This window comes from Eleutherodactylus coqui, chromosome 10 (assembly GCF_035609145.1).
Source record: "Eleutherodactylus coqui strain aEleCoq1 chromosome 10, aEleCoq1.hap1, whole genome shotgun sequence".
NCBI lineage: Eukaryota > Metazoa > Chordata > Amphibia > Anura > Eleutherodactylidae > Eleutherodactylus > Eleutherodactylus coqui.
The window spans coordinates 89,192,056-89,207,431 of record NC_089846.1 but is presented as its reverse complement, the minus strand read 5'-3'; positions in this window follow the sequence as shown (position 1 = coordinate 89,207,431).

Here is a 15,376-nt window from a genome sequence, read left to right as displayed (position 1 = left end):
CCAGAGGAACCGCAGGCACACACTGCAGAGGGTTGGCACGGCTAGGCAGCGACCCTCTTTAAAAGGGGCGGGGCGATAGTTCACAATGCTGTACAGAAGCAATGAGAAATCCAATCCTGTGCCACCTCCATCTGGAGCTGCACACGTGGGCATAGCAATGGGGAACCTATGTGCCACACACTATTCATTCTGTCAAGGTGTCTGCATGCCCCAGTCAGACCGCGTTTTTTTATAAATAGAAATAGGCAGGTACAACTCCGCAATGGGAATTCCGTGTGCACCCACAGCATGGGTGGCTCCCTGGAACCCACCGGCGGTACATAAATGTATCCCATTGCATTGCCCATCACAGCTGAGCTAAAGTCGCGCTTAATGCAGGTGGGCTTCGGCCCACACTGCATGCCCCAGTCAGACTGGGGTTCTTTAGAAGTGGACACATGCAGTTACAACTCCGTGTGGACCGACAGCATGGGTGGGTGCCAGAAAGCCACCGGCGGTACATTAATATATCCCATTGCATTGCCCATCACAGCTGAGGTAATAATGTCATGTTTAATGCAGGTGGGCTTCGGCCCACACTGCATGCCCCAGTCAGACCGGGGTTCTTTAGAAGTGGACACATGCAGTTACAACTCCCTGTGGACCCACGGCATGGGTGGGTGCCAGGAAGCCACCGGCGGTACATTAATATATCCCATTGCATTGCCCATCACAGCTGAGGTAATAATGTCATGTTTAATGCAGGTGGGCTTCGGCCCACACTGCATGCCCCAGTCAGACCGGGGTTCTTTAGAAGTGGACACATGCAGTTACAACTCCCTGTGGACCCACGGCATGGGTGGCTCCCTGGAACCCACCGGCGGTACATAAATATATCCCATTGCATTGCCCATCACAGCTGAGGTATAGTCGTGCTTAATGCAAGTGGGCTTCGGCCCACACTGCATGCCCCAGTCAGACCGGGGTTCTTTAGAAGTAGACACATGCAGTTACAACTCCCTGTGGACCCACGGCATGGGTGGGTGCCAGGAAGCCACCGGCGGTACATTAATATATCCCATTGCAGTGCCCAACACAGCTGATGTTACGTCAGCTGTAATGCAGGTGGGCAAAAAATTAATTGGATTACACTGTAGGCGAGGGCCCCCAAAAATTGGTGTACCAACAGTACTAATGTACCTGAGAAAAATTGCCCATGCCCAACCAAGAGGGCAGGTGAAACCCATTAATCGCTTTGGTTAATGTGGCTTAATTGGTAACTAGGCCTGGAGGCAGCCCAGTAAAAATAAAAATTGGTTGAGGTGAAAGTTTCAACGCTTTAATGAGCATTGAAACGTATAAAAATTGTTTACAAAAATTATATGACTGAGCCTTGTGGGCCTAAGAAAAATTGCCCGCTCGGCGTGATTATGTGAGGTTTCAGGAGGAGGAGCAGGCGGAGGAGGAGGAATATTATACACAGATAGATAAAGCTAAAAGGTCCCCGTTTTGGATGGTGAGAGAGAACGATGCTTCCATTCGCGGGTGCAGCCTACGTATTGTTTAGGTATCGCTGCTGTCCGCTGGTGGAGAAGAGAAGTCTGGGGAAATCCAGGCTTTGTTCATCTTGATGAGTGTAAGCCTGTCGGCACTGTCGGTTGGCAGGTGGGTACGCTTATCCGTGATGATTCCCCCAGCCACACTAAACACACTCTCTGACAAGACGCTAGCCGCAGGACAAGCAAGCACCTCCAGGGCATACAGCGCAAGTTCAGGCCACGTGTCCAGCTTCGACACCCAGTAGTTGTAGGGGGCAGAGGCGTCACCGAGGACGGTCGTGCGATCGGCTACGTACTCCCTCACCATCCTTTTACAGTGCTCCTGCCAACTCAGCCTTGACTGGGGACTGGTGACACAGTCTTGCTGGGGAGCCATAAAGCTGGCAAAGGCCTTGGATAATGTTCCCCTGCCTGCGCTATACATGCTGCCTGATCTCTGCGCCTCCCCTGCTACCTGGGCCGCGGAAATGCGCCTTCGGCCACTAGCGCTGTCGGATGGGAAGTTTACCATCAGTTTGTCCACCAGCGCCCTGCGGTATAGCATCATTCTGGAACCCCTTTCCTCTTCGGGAATGAGAGTGGAAAGGCTCTCCTTATACCGTGGGTCGAGCAGTGTGTACACCCAGTAATCCATAGTGGCCAGAATGCGTGTAACGCGAGGGTCACGAGAAAGGCATCCTAACATGAAGTCAGCCATGTGTGCCAGGGTACCTGTACGCAACACATGGCTGTCCTCACTCGGAAGATCACTTTCAGGATCCTCCTCCTCCTCCTCCTCCTCTGGCCATACACACTGAAAGGATGACAGGCAAGCTGCATCTGTACCCTCAGCAGTGGGCCAAGCTGTCTCTTCCCCCTCCTCCTCATGCTCCTCCCCCTCCTCCTCCTCCTCCTCTGGCCATACACGCTGAAAGGATGACAGGCAAGCAGCATCTGTCCCCTCAGCAGTGGGCCAAGCTGTCTCTTCCCCCTCCTCCTCATGCTTCTGCCCCTCCTACTCAACGCGCTGAGATATAGACATGAGGGTGCTCTGACTGTCCAGCGACATACTGTCTTCCCCCACCTCCGTTTCCGATTCCAAAGCGTCTGCCTTTATGCTTTGCAGGGAACTTCTCAAGAGGCATAGCAGAGGAATGGTGACGCTAATGATTGCAGCATCCCCGCTCAGCATCTGGGTAGACTCCTCAAAGTTTCCAAGGACCTGGCAGATGGCTGCCAACCAGGCCCACTCTTCTGTAAATAATTGAGGAGGCTGACTCCCACTGCGCCGCCCATGTTGGAGTTGGTATTCCACTATAGCTCTACGCTGCTCATAGAGCCTGGCCAACATGTGGAGCGTAGAGCTCCACCGTGTGGGCATGTCGCACAGCAGTCGGTACACTGGCAGATTAAACCGATGTTGCAGGGTGCGCAGGGTGGCAGCGTGCGTGTGGGACTTGCGGAAATGTGCGCAGAGCTGGCGCACCTTTCCGAGCAGGTCTGACAAGCGTGGATAGCTTTTCAGAAAGCGCTGAACCACCAAATTAAAGACGTGGGCCAGGCATGGCACGTGCGTGAGGCTGCCGAGCTGCAGAGCCGCCACCAGGTTACGGCTGTTGTCACACACGACCATGCCCGGTTGGAGGCTCAGCGGCGCAAGCCAGCGGTTGGTCTGCTCTGTCAGACCCTGCAGCAGTTTGTGGGCCGTGTGCCTCTTCTCTCCTAAGCTGAGTAGTTTCAGCACGGCCTGCTGACGCTTGCCTACCGCTGTGCTGCCACGCCGCGCAACACCGACAGCTGCCGACGTGCTGCTGCTGACACATCTTGATTGCGAGACAGAGGTTGCGGAGGAGGAGGGTGGTTTAGTGGAGGAAGCATACACCGCCGCAGATACCACCACCGAGCTGGGGCCCGCAATTCTGGGGGTGGGTAGGACGTGAGCGGTCCCAGGCTCTGACTCTGTCCCAGCCTCCACTAAATTCACCCAATGTGCCGTCAGGGAGATATAGTGGCCCTGCCCGCCTGTGCTTGTCCACGCGTCCGTTGTTAAGTGGACCTTGGCAGCAACCGCGTTGGTGAGGGCGCGTACAATGTTGCGGGAGACGTGGTCGTGCAGGGCTGGGACGGCACATCGGGAAAAGTAGTGGCGACTGGGAACTGAGTAGCGCGGGGCCGCCGCCGCCATCATACCTTTGAAAGCCTCCGTTTCCACAACCCTATACGGCAGCATCTCCAGGCTGATAAATTTGGCTATGTGCACGTTTAACGCTTGAGCGTGCGGGTGCGTGCCGGCGTACTTGCGCTTGCGCTCCAACACTTGTGCTAGCGACGGCTGGACGGTGCGCTGACAGACATTGGTGGATGGGGCCGAGGACAGCGGAGGTGAGGGTGTGGGTGCAGGCCAGGAGACGGTAGTGCCTGTGTCCTGAGAGGGGGGTTGGATCTCAGTGGCAGGTTGGGGCACAGGGGGAGAGGCAGCGGTGCAAACCGGAGGCGGTGAACGGCCTTCGTCCCACCTTGTGGGGTGCTTGGCCATCATATGTCTGCGCATGCTGGTGGTGGTGAGGCTGGTGGTGGTGGCTCCCCAGCTGATCTTGGGGCGACACAGGTTGCACACCACTGTTCGTCGGTCGTCTGCACTCTCAGTGAAAAACTGCCAGACCTTTGAACACCTCGGCCTCTGCAGGGTGGCATGGCGCGAGGGGGCGCTTTGGGAAACAGTTGGTGGATTATTCGGTCTGGCCCTGCCTCTACCCCTGGCCACCGCACTGCCTCTTCCAACCTGCCCTGCTGCTGCCCTTGCCTCCCCCTCTGAAGACCTGTCCTCAGTAGGCGTAGCAAACCAGGTGGGGTCAGTCACCTCATCGTCCTGCTGCTCTTCCTCCGAATCCTCTGTGCGCTCCTCCCTCGGACTTACTGCCCTTACTGCTACCTCACTGATAGACAACTGTGTCTCATCGTCATCGTCCTCGTCACCCACTGAAAGCTCTTGAGACAGTTGCCGGAAGTCCCCAGCCTCATCCCCCGGACCCCGGGAACTTTCCAAAGGTTGGGCATCGGTCACGACAAACTCCTCCAGTGGGAGAGGATTCGGAACCATTGCTGCCCATTCTGGACAGGGGCCCGAGAACTGTTCCTGGGAGTCTGCCTGCTCCTCAGAATGTGTCATTGTAATGGAGTGAGGAGGCTGGGAGGAAGGAGGAGCAGCAGCCAGAGGATTCAGAGTTGCAGCAGTGGACGGCGCAGAAGTCTGGGTGGTCGATAGATTGCTGGATGCACTTTCTGCCATCCACGACAGGACCTGCTCACACTGCTCATTTTCTAATAAAGGTCTACCGCGTGGACCCATTAATTGTGAGATGAATGTGGGGACGCCAGAAACGTGCCTCTCTCCTAATCCCGCAGCAGTCAGCTGCGATACACCTGGATCAGGAGCTCGACCTGTGCCCACACCCTGACTTGGGCCTCCGCGTCCTCGGCCGCGTCCACGTCCTCTAGGCCTACCCCTACCCCTCAGCATGGTGTATTACCAGTAGTGCAGAAACAGAACGCTGTAATTTAATGTGCCGCTTAATGGCCTGTGGTTGGAGGCTGACTTCGCTTACGGAACGCACAGCAGAGCCAGGAAAGAATTTTGCGTAAGCCTGCTGTAACACTTAGCTGGCTGCGTATGTATTAGGACAACTACCCCCAGCAGAGACCCAGTACACTGAGGACGGTCACAGGCAGCCCAAATAGATTTTTTTTCCCAAATGTTTTTGGAAAGACCCACTGCCTATATACACTAAATATGTCTTCTGTCCCTGCCTCACCACTACTGGCCCTGGACAATGTAAAATTACTGCAGGACGCAATGCTCTGCACGGCCGATATACAAAAAAAAAAAAAAAGTGCAACACTGCAAAAAGCAGCCTCCACACTACTGCACACGGTTAGATGTGGCCCTAAGAAGGACCGTTGGGGTTCTTGAAGCCTAAAATAACTCCTAACACTCTCCGTATAGCAGCTCCGGCACAAGCAGCACTTTCCCTGATCTCTGTCAGAATGCATCTGTGGCGAGCCGCGGGAGGGGCAGATTTATATACTCGGGTGACACCTGATCTCGCCAGCCACCCACTGCAGGGGGGTGGTATAGGGCTTGAACGTCGCAGGGGGAAGTTGTAATGCCTTCCCTGTCTTTCTATTGGCCAGAAAAGCGTGCTAACGTCTCAGAGATGAAAGTGAAAGTAACTCGAACATCGCGTGGTGCTCGTTTCGAATAACGAGCATCTCGAACACGCTAATACTCGAACGAGTATCAAGCTCGGACGAGTATGTTCGCTCATCTCTAGTTATCTTGTTTTTGCTTATGTTTTTTATGTAAATTTGGTTGTATAAATGGGATATGTGTGATTGGGGATGTGGTCGAACTAATTTTCACCCTTCTGTTTCTGTAAAATTTTGTAACTTTGTATATATGTTTGGCTATTATTTCTTGCAAATATTTCTGTTCTGTTTTTTTTTTTTTAAATATGTATATATGCTTCTTGTGACTGTATATTTCTATTCATTTTGCTATTGATTGTTATTACGCCCTGTAATGTTTTTTACTTTTATAATAAAAAGATCCACTGTGTTATCTGTGGTGTTACATAGGACTGCAGGTCACATCTACTACATTATCTGTCCTCAGGGAATCATCACTATGTTATCTGTGGGGTTACATAGGACCGCAGGTGAAGGTGTGGTATCCCTCTACTTCTGAGTCTGACTACAACTACATTGTAGATTTCGCAGCTCTGGGGTCACTATCGTTAGAAACGGGTGCTTGCAGTGAGTGTTTACAGGTCAGTGTCACCTCCTGATATCCTGCCAGCATGTGGCATCTTCTCCATGACGGTGGAGACATTGCCCTATTTATATGGAGTGAACAGCAACCATAGAATTGCTACAAAGTTGTGCTTTGATGCCACAGAATACCATGTGTCTGCTCATCAATCACTGCATCAAATCTTGTTTGTTTCCTCTGTCTAACCGCAGCCGATCTGATTATTCATCCAGCTCAAATAAAATGATGGTGAAAGCGGATACAATATTTATCAAGACAGCGAGAAAACAAGGTAAGGGAACGCAGAGATCGGTTCTGACGGGATTCTCTCGGCTTTGGACTGCGCATAATGTTTAATTCTTTGGTATGAATATACACTACGGGCGGCGCGCGCCTCTCACATGAAACAGGATGCTCGATGTGATGCGAATGCAAACTGCAATCCACGAGTATTTATGCAGCGGCGGCCTCACACTGTCAAGTAAATCTGTCAGTTCAGAAACGAACGTGACTGCGGCTAAATAGAAGCAGTAAACGTTAATCTAATGTAATGTCTCTATCTGTGTCACATATCGCCATGCGGGGAGGTTTGTGAGAGATGCAAATAAATGATGATCAGCCACATTCTGAGCTTCAAGTAATCATCACCATCATCATTATTTATGCTATATACTGTTCATCCTGAGCTTCCAGGGCTCATGAATAGCATTCCAGAGCTGCAGTAAAGACTGACACATGGATAAAAGGATGGACATATGTCTATTTTCATCTTAATAATTACTATATGTAACTTAACCGTTAATGAATGCATGTCAGTACTGTACACTATGTGGACAAAAGTATTGCCCCCCCCCCCCCCCCAAACCTGTGCTGTCAGGTAATGTATGACCATTAGGTATAGAGGAGAGAATCACGCAGTCATATCCCAGCACAAGAACCATCAGATGCCCCTAAGTGTAGAGCTGACAACAGGGTCTGGATGTGGGGGATGTCACCAACCAATCAGTACAGAACATCACAGCACTTTTGGACCTTCCAGAGTCCACTGTTGGCCGTGTTATTGGGAGATGGAGACCATCCGGTTTGTGTGATGCAGACATTTTCAGGGAGACCTTGTAAACTAACAGAACATGGGCAATGAAGCCTTGTGTAGTAGCCAAGAGTAAATGGGGACCCTCCAGAATGTCCTATGTCTGTCTCATGTCACTGTCTTGTCAGCGTCTTGTTTGTAGAGTGCATTAGATTTACGTGTATTGGATGTCTGCAGAACTGAAAGAGTTAATGTCTGGTATGTCCTGTCGTGTCTGGAAAATGTATTGTTTTGTGTGTATCGCGTGTGGTCATATGATCATGTTTCGTATATGTGTTTGCAAGAATGCAAAAAGGAGTTGTAGTCTGTCAGTCGGTGAGAGAGCCACACAGACACCAGACAGATCGGTCTGTGTGTGGAGCATAGAGGATGCCAAGCAACTTTTTGTGCTCAGCCTGGGCCAGTTCAACCCAGGAATCCTCGGTGCTTCCATTGAGTACTGAGAGAGAGAGACCACTTTCTAGCGAAGAAGAGAGAATGTGAGTGGATTGCCGGTGGAGAGATAGAAATTGAGCACTGGGAGTAATGGATCCTACAGATAACTTGGACTGTGGATTGTGCAATTACTCCTTGAGGCCCACCGAGAGATTATAAGTGTGATCTGTGATTTCTGCAACTGTTCAGCAACTGTTATACAACTTTAAATTACTTTATTCAACGTTTAAAAAAAGGACAAGATCGACCGTTCCCAGTTTTGTTCAAAAATATACTCTTCTGGTGTTGGACTACTTTATTCATTTCGCAAGATCCAGCCCTAGAGAAGGAATGGTGGCGTCACAAGTGACAATTGGACTTAAGGTAACTCCCTGTGATCTCCTCCTGTGGTGACGTGGTCGGGTCCCGAGCTACCCCAGGGAAGGAGATGGTAGAGCCCAGTGACAAGATTTTTCTTTACCCCGCTGTCTCCTCAGCTGTAGGCCCGCTCCTCGGACACTGTACTTGTACAAGCTGTGAAGGCATCATGCACATTGTCTGCCCTCACTCAGGAGGTCTCACAGGCCATTGGAACATCCATTAGCACGAAAACCCTGTAGGGTATACATGGATGAGCGGCTGCACACATCACAGCAGTGACTGCACAGTGGCACCTGCGATGGTGCTTGGAGCGACGCACTGTAAGTGAGTGGAAGCAAGTGTTGTGGACAGCTGAATCACAGTACACCATCTTCTGATCGGATGGCGGCACTTGGGTGTGGCGGTTGCCTGGATAACAGTTTCTACGTGATTGCATTGTCCCAACAGTGAAGTCTTGAGGAGGTTCTGTTATGATGTAAGGGGGTGTTTCTGCTGGGAAGTTCTAGAGCCATTGGTTATAGTGAAGATCTCAATCCCATTGAGTGGGATGAACTAGGACAAAATGGGGCTGGTTGTTTGTTCAACTTTTATGCTGATCAATAAAAGAGGTGGTGAAACCTGGAGAGAGATAAGAGGGAGTTCGGCATGCTGGAGGGCAGAAGTGGCATGTGGTTACAGCGTGGATTACCTCCAGAGACACACCCAGTGTGAGGTGTGCAAAATCCTTCAGATTTGACCACTGCCCAAAATGATATGAGCAGTTAGGAGACCAATACATCCGTGAAATAAACTAAACTAACAGAGACTGTGTGACTGTTCATCCTCTGCTGTTGCCCTCTCCTAGGTTCTGTCTTCATCATAAGCATCCATGAAATGGACTAAACTGAAACACACAATGATACCATTAAAAAACTATTACCATTTGCTGTTATTAAAGGGGTTGTCCCGCGCCGAAACGGGTTGTTTTTTTTTTTCAACAGCCCCCCCGTTCGGCGCGAGACAACCCCGATGCAGGGGTTAAAAAAGAAAACCGGGCAGTGCTTACCTGAATCCCCACGCTCCGGTGACTTCTTACTTACCTGGTGAAGATGGCCGCCGGGATCTTCTCCCTCGGTGGACCGCAGGGCTTCTGTGCGGTTCATTGCCGATTCCAGCCTCCTGATTGGCTGGAATCGGCACGTGACGGGGCGGAGCTACCAGGAGCCGCTCTCCGGCACGAGCGGCCCCATTCAGAAAAGAAGAAGACTGGACTGCGCAAGCGCGTCTAATCCGGCGATTAGACGCTGAAAATTAGATGGCACCATGGAGACGGGGACGCCAGCAACGGAGCAGGTAAGTGAATAACTTCTGTATGGCTCATAATTAATGCACAATGTACATTACAAAGTGCATTAATATGGCCATACAGAAGTGTATAGACCCACTTGCTTTCGCGGGACAACCCCTTTAAAGGTGTTTTATGGTTCTTACAAGTTATCACCTCTCCACAGGTTAGGTTATAACTAGCTGATCGGTGGGGGGCCGACTGCTGGGATCCCCATTGATCACGAGACAGGTTCCCGGTTGGACCCTAAATGAATGAAGTGCAGGCCAGGCTGTGTGTGAAGCATTTGTCAGACAGGTACGCTGTGCTCCCTTCATTTCAATGACAGCGCCAAAGATTCCGGAGTCAAGTACATGGAAATCGTCAGCACTCCCATTGAAATGAATGGAACGCAGTGCACCTGCCTAACCTGTGCTCCATTCACTTGGGGTCTGACTTGGATCCTGTTTTGTGATCAGTATGGGTCCTAGCAGTCAGACCCCACTGATAAGCTAGTTATGCCCTATCCTGTGTAACAGGAAAATCCCTTTAAAGTGTTTGAGTTACTGCAACATGGTGTCACACTCTGAGCACATGGCCATCAACTGCACACTCCACTGTACTCCGTGCAGTAGGGTCCATTTTCTGACCTCATTTAGCTGAACTTGAAGCCAGAGATGTACAAGCCCCCAGTTCCCACCAGGGAAAAGAATCTGTCGAATGTAGTTGGAGAGCCGGTAACTCTCCCATGGGGGCTCCGCCTAGACCTCAGTACTAAATCCCTGATCTGTGGCTCTATTACAGAGTGCCAAACAACTGCTAGTGGCTGCACCTGGTACTACAGGTTAAAGAGGTTGCCCCGAAGTCAACTATTATCTAAAAGTCTAATTGGTAGGGGTCTCATTGCTGAGACCCTCAGCAATCCCAAGAACGAGGATCCTATGTCCCTTTCTCCTCCTCACTGCAGGCTCACTGTACCCCTCATGGTGAGGAGGAGATTGAATGGAGCTGTAGTCGCACATGTATTTTGCCTTTCTATTCAACCCCATTAAAATGAATGGAATGGTGCAGCACTTGTGTAGTATCCCAGACTTAGGGCCACACAGTATTTTCATTACCTCCTGTGGTGTGAGTAATTGTATTTGTGATTGTCTGTTTGTCTTTTGTAATGGAGGAGATAGGAGGTGGGTTTGTGTGTTGAGTAGTCACTGAAGGGTCAAATGTCTGGTGTTGTGTCCAACTAAGGGCTCCCACCCACTGGCGTTTTTTTCTCCACTGCGATGCGATTCTAAAGTTAAAGTCTCGCATCGCAGTGACTAAGATATTGCTATTCATGAATGAATAGCTAAGAGCTATCTGCCATTGGCTGAGCGCTCAGCCAATAGCTAAGCAGTAGCTGCTATTGGCTGAGCCCTCAGCCAATCTGCACAGCCCTTTCAGGAGGCGGGGATTTTTAAATCCCCATCTGCTGAAAGAGCTCAGTAGCAGTGCCGGGGAGCCAGCCGAAGGACGTGGCTGACAGCAGGAGAGGTGAGTAACTTTTTAATAATTTTTTTAACCACTTTTTTATGATTATCGGGGAAGGGCTTATATTTCAAGCCCTTCTCCGATAATCATTCTGCAGGGCTTTTCAGAAACCACTGCTTTCAATGGGATCGGCATTGAAAGCAATGGGATAGCATGCCGCTGACTTCTGCCACAGCTGTCACAGCTGTCACAGCTGTGACAGAGGGTTCATTCATCCCCGCGGTCCCCGCAGGGATGAAGGAAACTCCTGCCACAGCTGTCACAGCTGTGGTCGAAGTCATCGGCATTCTCCATATCTTTTCAATGGGGCTAGCACTGCTGCCGCTGGCCCCATTGAAAAGACTGTTGCAGCGATATCGCTGCGATTTCTCGCACTGCTCTGCGAGAGTTTTCACTTACTCTCGCAGCGCTGTGGGAAAAAAACGCTAGTGGGTGGGAGCCCTAACTTCTATGTCTGGTTGTGAGACACCCTATCCTCATGTGTCTTGTGAGTCACCCCAAAAGACAGTCCTAGGATTCGGTAGAGGGGTTCACCCAGAATATCCCAGGCTTAGTCAGAGAGGAAGTTCTAAATAGTAGTGTAGGGGTGTAGGGAGAAGAGAGAAACATGAGACACACCCAAAGGCGAAAAAAACCCAAAGCCTCAGGGAAGAGAGTCTACTTCACTCCTACTGGAAGAGTCATGCCCAGACAGGACAAGACCTCTTAGTCACCCTGAAGAGACAAAAAGTAACCGTGAGTAAGATAGTGGCCATGGAAGAAACTAACTTAAAGGGGTTGTCCCGCGCCGAAATGTTTTTTTTTTTTTTTTTTAACCCCCCCCCCCGTTCGGCACGAGACAAACCCGATGCAGGGGTTAAAAAAACAAACCGGGTAGTACTTACCCGAATCCCGGCGGTCCGGCGTCTTCATACTCACCTGCTGAAGATGGCCGCCGGGATCCTCTCTCTCTGTGGACCGCAGGGCTTCTGTGCGGTCCATTGCCGATTCCAGCCTCCTGATTGGCTGGAATCGGCACGTGACGGGGCGGAGCTACACGGAGCCGGCATTCTGCACGAACGGCCCCATTGAAGACAGCAGAAGACCCGGACTGCGCAAGCGCGTCTAATTTGGCCATTAGACGGCGAAAATTAGACGGCAACCATGGAGACGAGGACGCTAGCAACGGAGCAGGTAAGTAAAAAACTTCTTATAACTTCTGTATGGCTCATAATTAATGCACAATGTACATTACAAAGTGCATTAATATGGCCATACAGAAGTGTATAGACCCACTTGCTGCCGCGGGACAACCCCTTTAGTAACGCCCTCAGGATAGCAAGAGCAGCATTCTGTATTATCCTCTGCCTGAGAAGGAATTCATGTTCAATGTTGTCAATGTAAGAATATCGTTTGGAATTTGTGATGGACTTTATTGTAAAGTTGAGTAAACTTTATACCCTTGGTTTACCAAACATTCTCTGGCTGGACTGTTTTCTATCATCGTAATCAGCATAATTAAGATAAGGGGTATTGGCATCACAAGCTATTTGTCTATGTCCATTCATAACCGGCGAGTGGTTGAGCTGGGCCACAGCTGATCTATAGAGCGGAGCAGCAGAGCCACCTGTGACAACCATCTACTAAACCCTACTGTCTCCCTCAACCAGTGAGGTCTGCGCTCGGCCACCGAACATGTGTGACTGTTGCTACATTCAGTCTCCTCCTCACTATGGGTATAGCAAGCTCACAGTGATGGGAAGAGAGGGACTTGTGGTCCCCATTCATGGTATTCTTACTTGTTATGTGCCCTCGCTGCTTTGGTGCCTATGGTCTCCGCTGACTTGTAAGTCAGGTGGTCACATGCCAGTCTAAGCATGTGACCACTGCAGCCACCACTGGTCTCAGTACTGTTGAAATTAGTGATAGGCCAAAGGGGTCATGTGCTTAAATGGGCACATGTCTGTTTGGGTTGCCACCATTGTCATCAGAAAATATTGCCTAAAGTAAATCGGGGTATGCTTTGGGAGTGTGGTTAGGGATGTGCTTTATTATAATTTATGTTTTAACCTCCATTATTGGAATGGCCTTAGTAGTAATAGCTGGGGATATCTCTCCCAATCCCTGCCCACCCTCCACTGCTCTTAACTATTATCCCCTACGTGACTCACTAAGAAAATCTCCAAGCCCAACTGCTAACCCATGTATACCTTCACCTGACTCCTTTAAATGTGCACTCTGGAACTGCCAGTCAACATGTAATAAACTCCAGACCATCCACAACTTTTTTAATGCCCAATCTTTAAATCTGCTCGCTCTCACAGAAACTTGGATACAGTAGTCTGACACAGCCTCCCCTGCTACACTGTCTTACGACAGCCTGCAGTTGTCCCATACCCCAAGACCGGATGACAGGCATGGTGGTGGAGTAGGTGCTCTTCTCTCCCCAAATTGTACCTATCAGGTCATCCCCCCTGTACCCTCACTCCCTTTTTCATCATTTGAGGTACATACGCTATGGTTTTTTCACCCGCTGTCCATGCAAGTAGCAGCCGGGGATTTTAAATCCCCGCCTGCTGGTAGCTCTGATTGTGATTGCCTGAAGCGCTCAGCCAATCACAATCAGAACTATCAGCAGGCGGGGATTTTAAGCCCAGCAGCCGAAGGGAGGTGAGTATGTAATTTTTTAAAAAAATACTTTTCTTTGTTTTTTAGGGAAGGGTTTATATTTAAAGCCCTTCCTGAAAAAACATTTCAGGGGTGCCGGCAGCAGCATCCTCCACCACAGCTATAATGTGTGACAGCTACAGTAGGGAATCCTTTATTCCACGCAGGGGATGTGGCAGGTGCAGCAGTGAATTATTTTTCCTTGAGGGGATGAAGGAAACATCTGCATGCGGCAGATGTGTTCTTAATTCCTGAGGAGACACAGCAGCGGCAGACAGGTATTTTTTTTTTTCCACACTAAAGTTATTGTTTTCAGGGAAGGGCTTATGTTTTAAGCCCTTCCCTAAAAAAACAATTACCAGGTGGCGGCAGCTGGATCCTCTACCGCAGCTGTCATGTGTGACAGCTGCGGTAGGGAATTGAAGAATTCCTTTGCTGCATCTGTCACAGATGTAGCAGGTGCAGCAGGGAATTCTTTTTCCTTGCGGGGATGCAGGATACATCTGCCGCACACAGCAGATGTGTTCTGCATCCCCGCGGGACATGGCAGTGGCGGAAGGGTAAGGTTTTTTTTTTAAATTTATTCATTTTTTTACACTAACATTTTTGCTTTTCAGGGAAGGGCTTATATGTAAAGCCCTTCCCTGAAAAACCTTTCAGGGGTGCCAGCAGACTATTGTTTTTAATGGAGCCGCCGGCAGCAGCCGTGGCTCCATTGAAAACAAGTCAGGCAGGGGGGCGTGGCCTGAATGCGGACCGAGCAAGTCGCACTTCTCTGAGCTCCGCCGGCAAAATCCCTTCCCTAGCGACTCCAAGCAACAAAAAAGAGAACTATTCTCCTCTCAGAGACTTACCTGCAAGTCTGCAGAGATGTCCAAGCGGAGGATTTCTAAACCCCATCCACAGAAAGTTTCAGACTTTTTCCTGACCTGCAGCGCTGGCTGAGGAGAAGCCGCGGCTGCAGATAGCCCCCCCCCCCCCTGCTCCGTCTGATCTCTTCTTAGAGGGAGACGCTCCAAGCGCTACAGCTGAACCTGCACTCATTGAAGGGGCCCCCACCGCTGGAGATGTGACAGACGAGCGGAGCCAAGACTCAGCAACTCACAGAAAACCGCTGCCACCTCAAGGACAATGTCAGAGGAGGGTGAGTGATGAAACTACACCCCGCAGTCCCAACAGAGAGGCAAGTAAGATGGCGCCAAGTACTAACTTTCGGCAGCAGGAGAATTCTCCCCCCCCCCCTCCAGTCCTGAAAATCAACGCCCAAGAGTAGCCTCTCCTTCCTCTCAAATTCCAGGTTACCTCTAATGGAAGACCCAATTATAAATCTCCCCTCCTCTGATCAACCCGCATCAGAACTTTTTATTAAAAATATGGTTGTCGCTCTGAGGAAGTCTATGCAGATTGATTTTAATCTACTATCATCCTCTGTTAATGCCTCCTTACAAGACTTGGGAGCCCGTACAGATCATATGGAAAACAAAATGGAGGAGTTAACTTCCTCGCACAACAACCTGATCGACTCTCATTACACTTTAGAGGACGAAGTTTCTGCCATTAAAAACACGCTTGCGGACTTAGAGGATGGAAACAGACGAAATAAGACGAAATAATATAAAATTTCGAGGGATCCCTGAAAACATCAGTCAAACCAATTTAAAAAGTTACATATCTCAACTTATCAACACCAT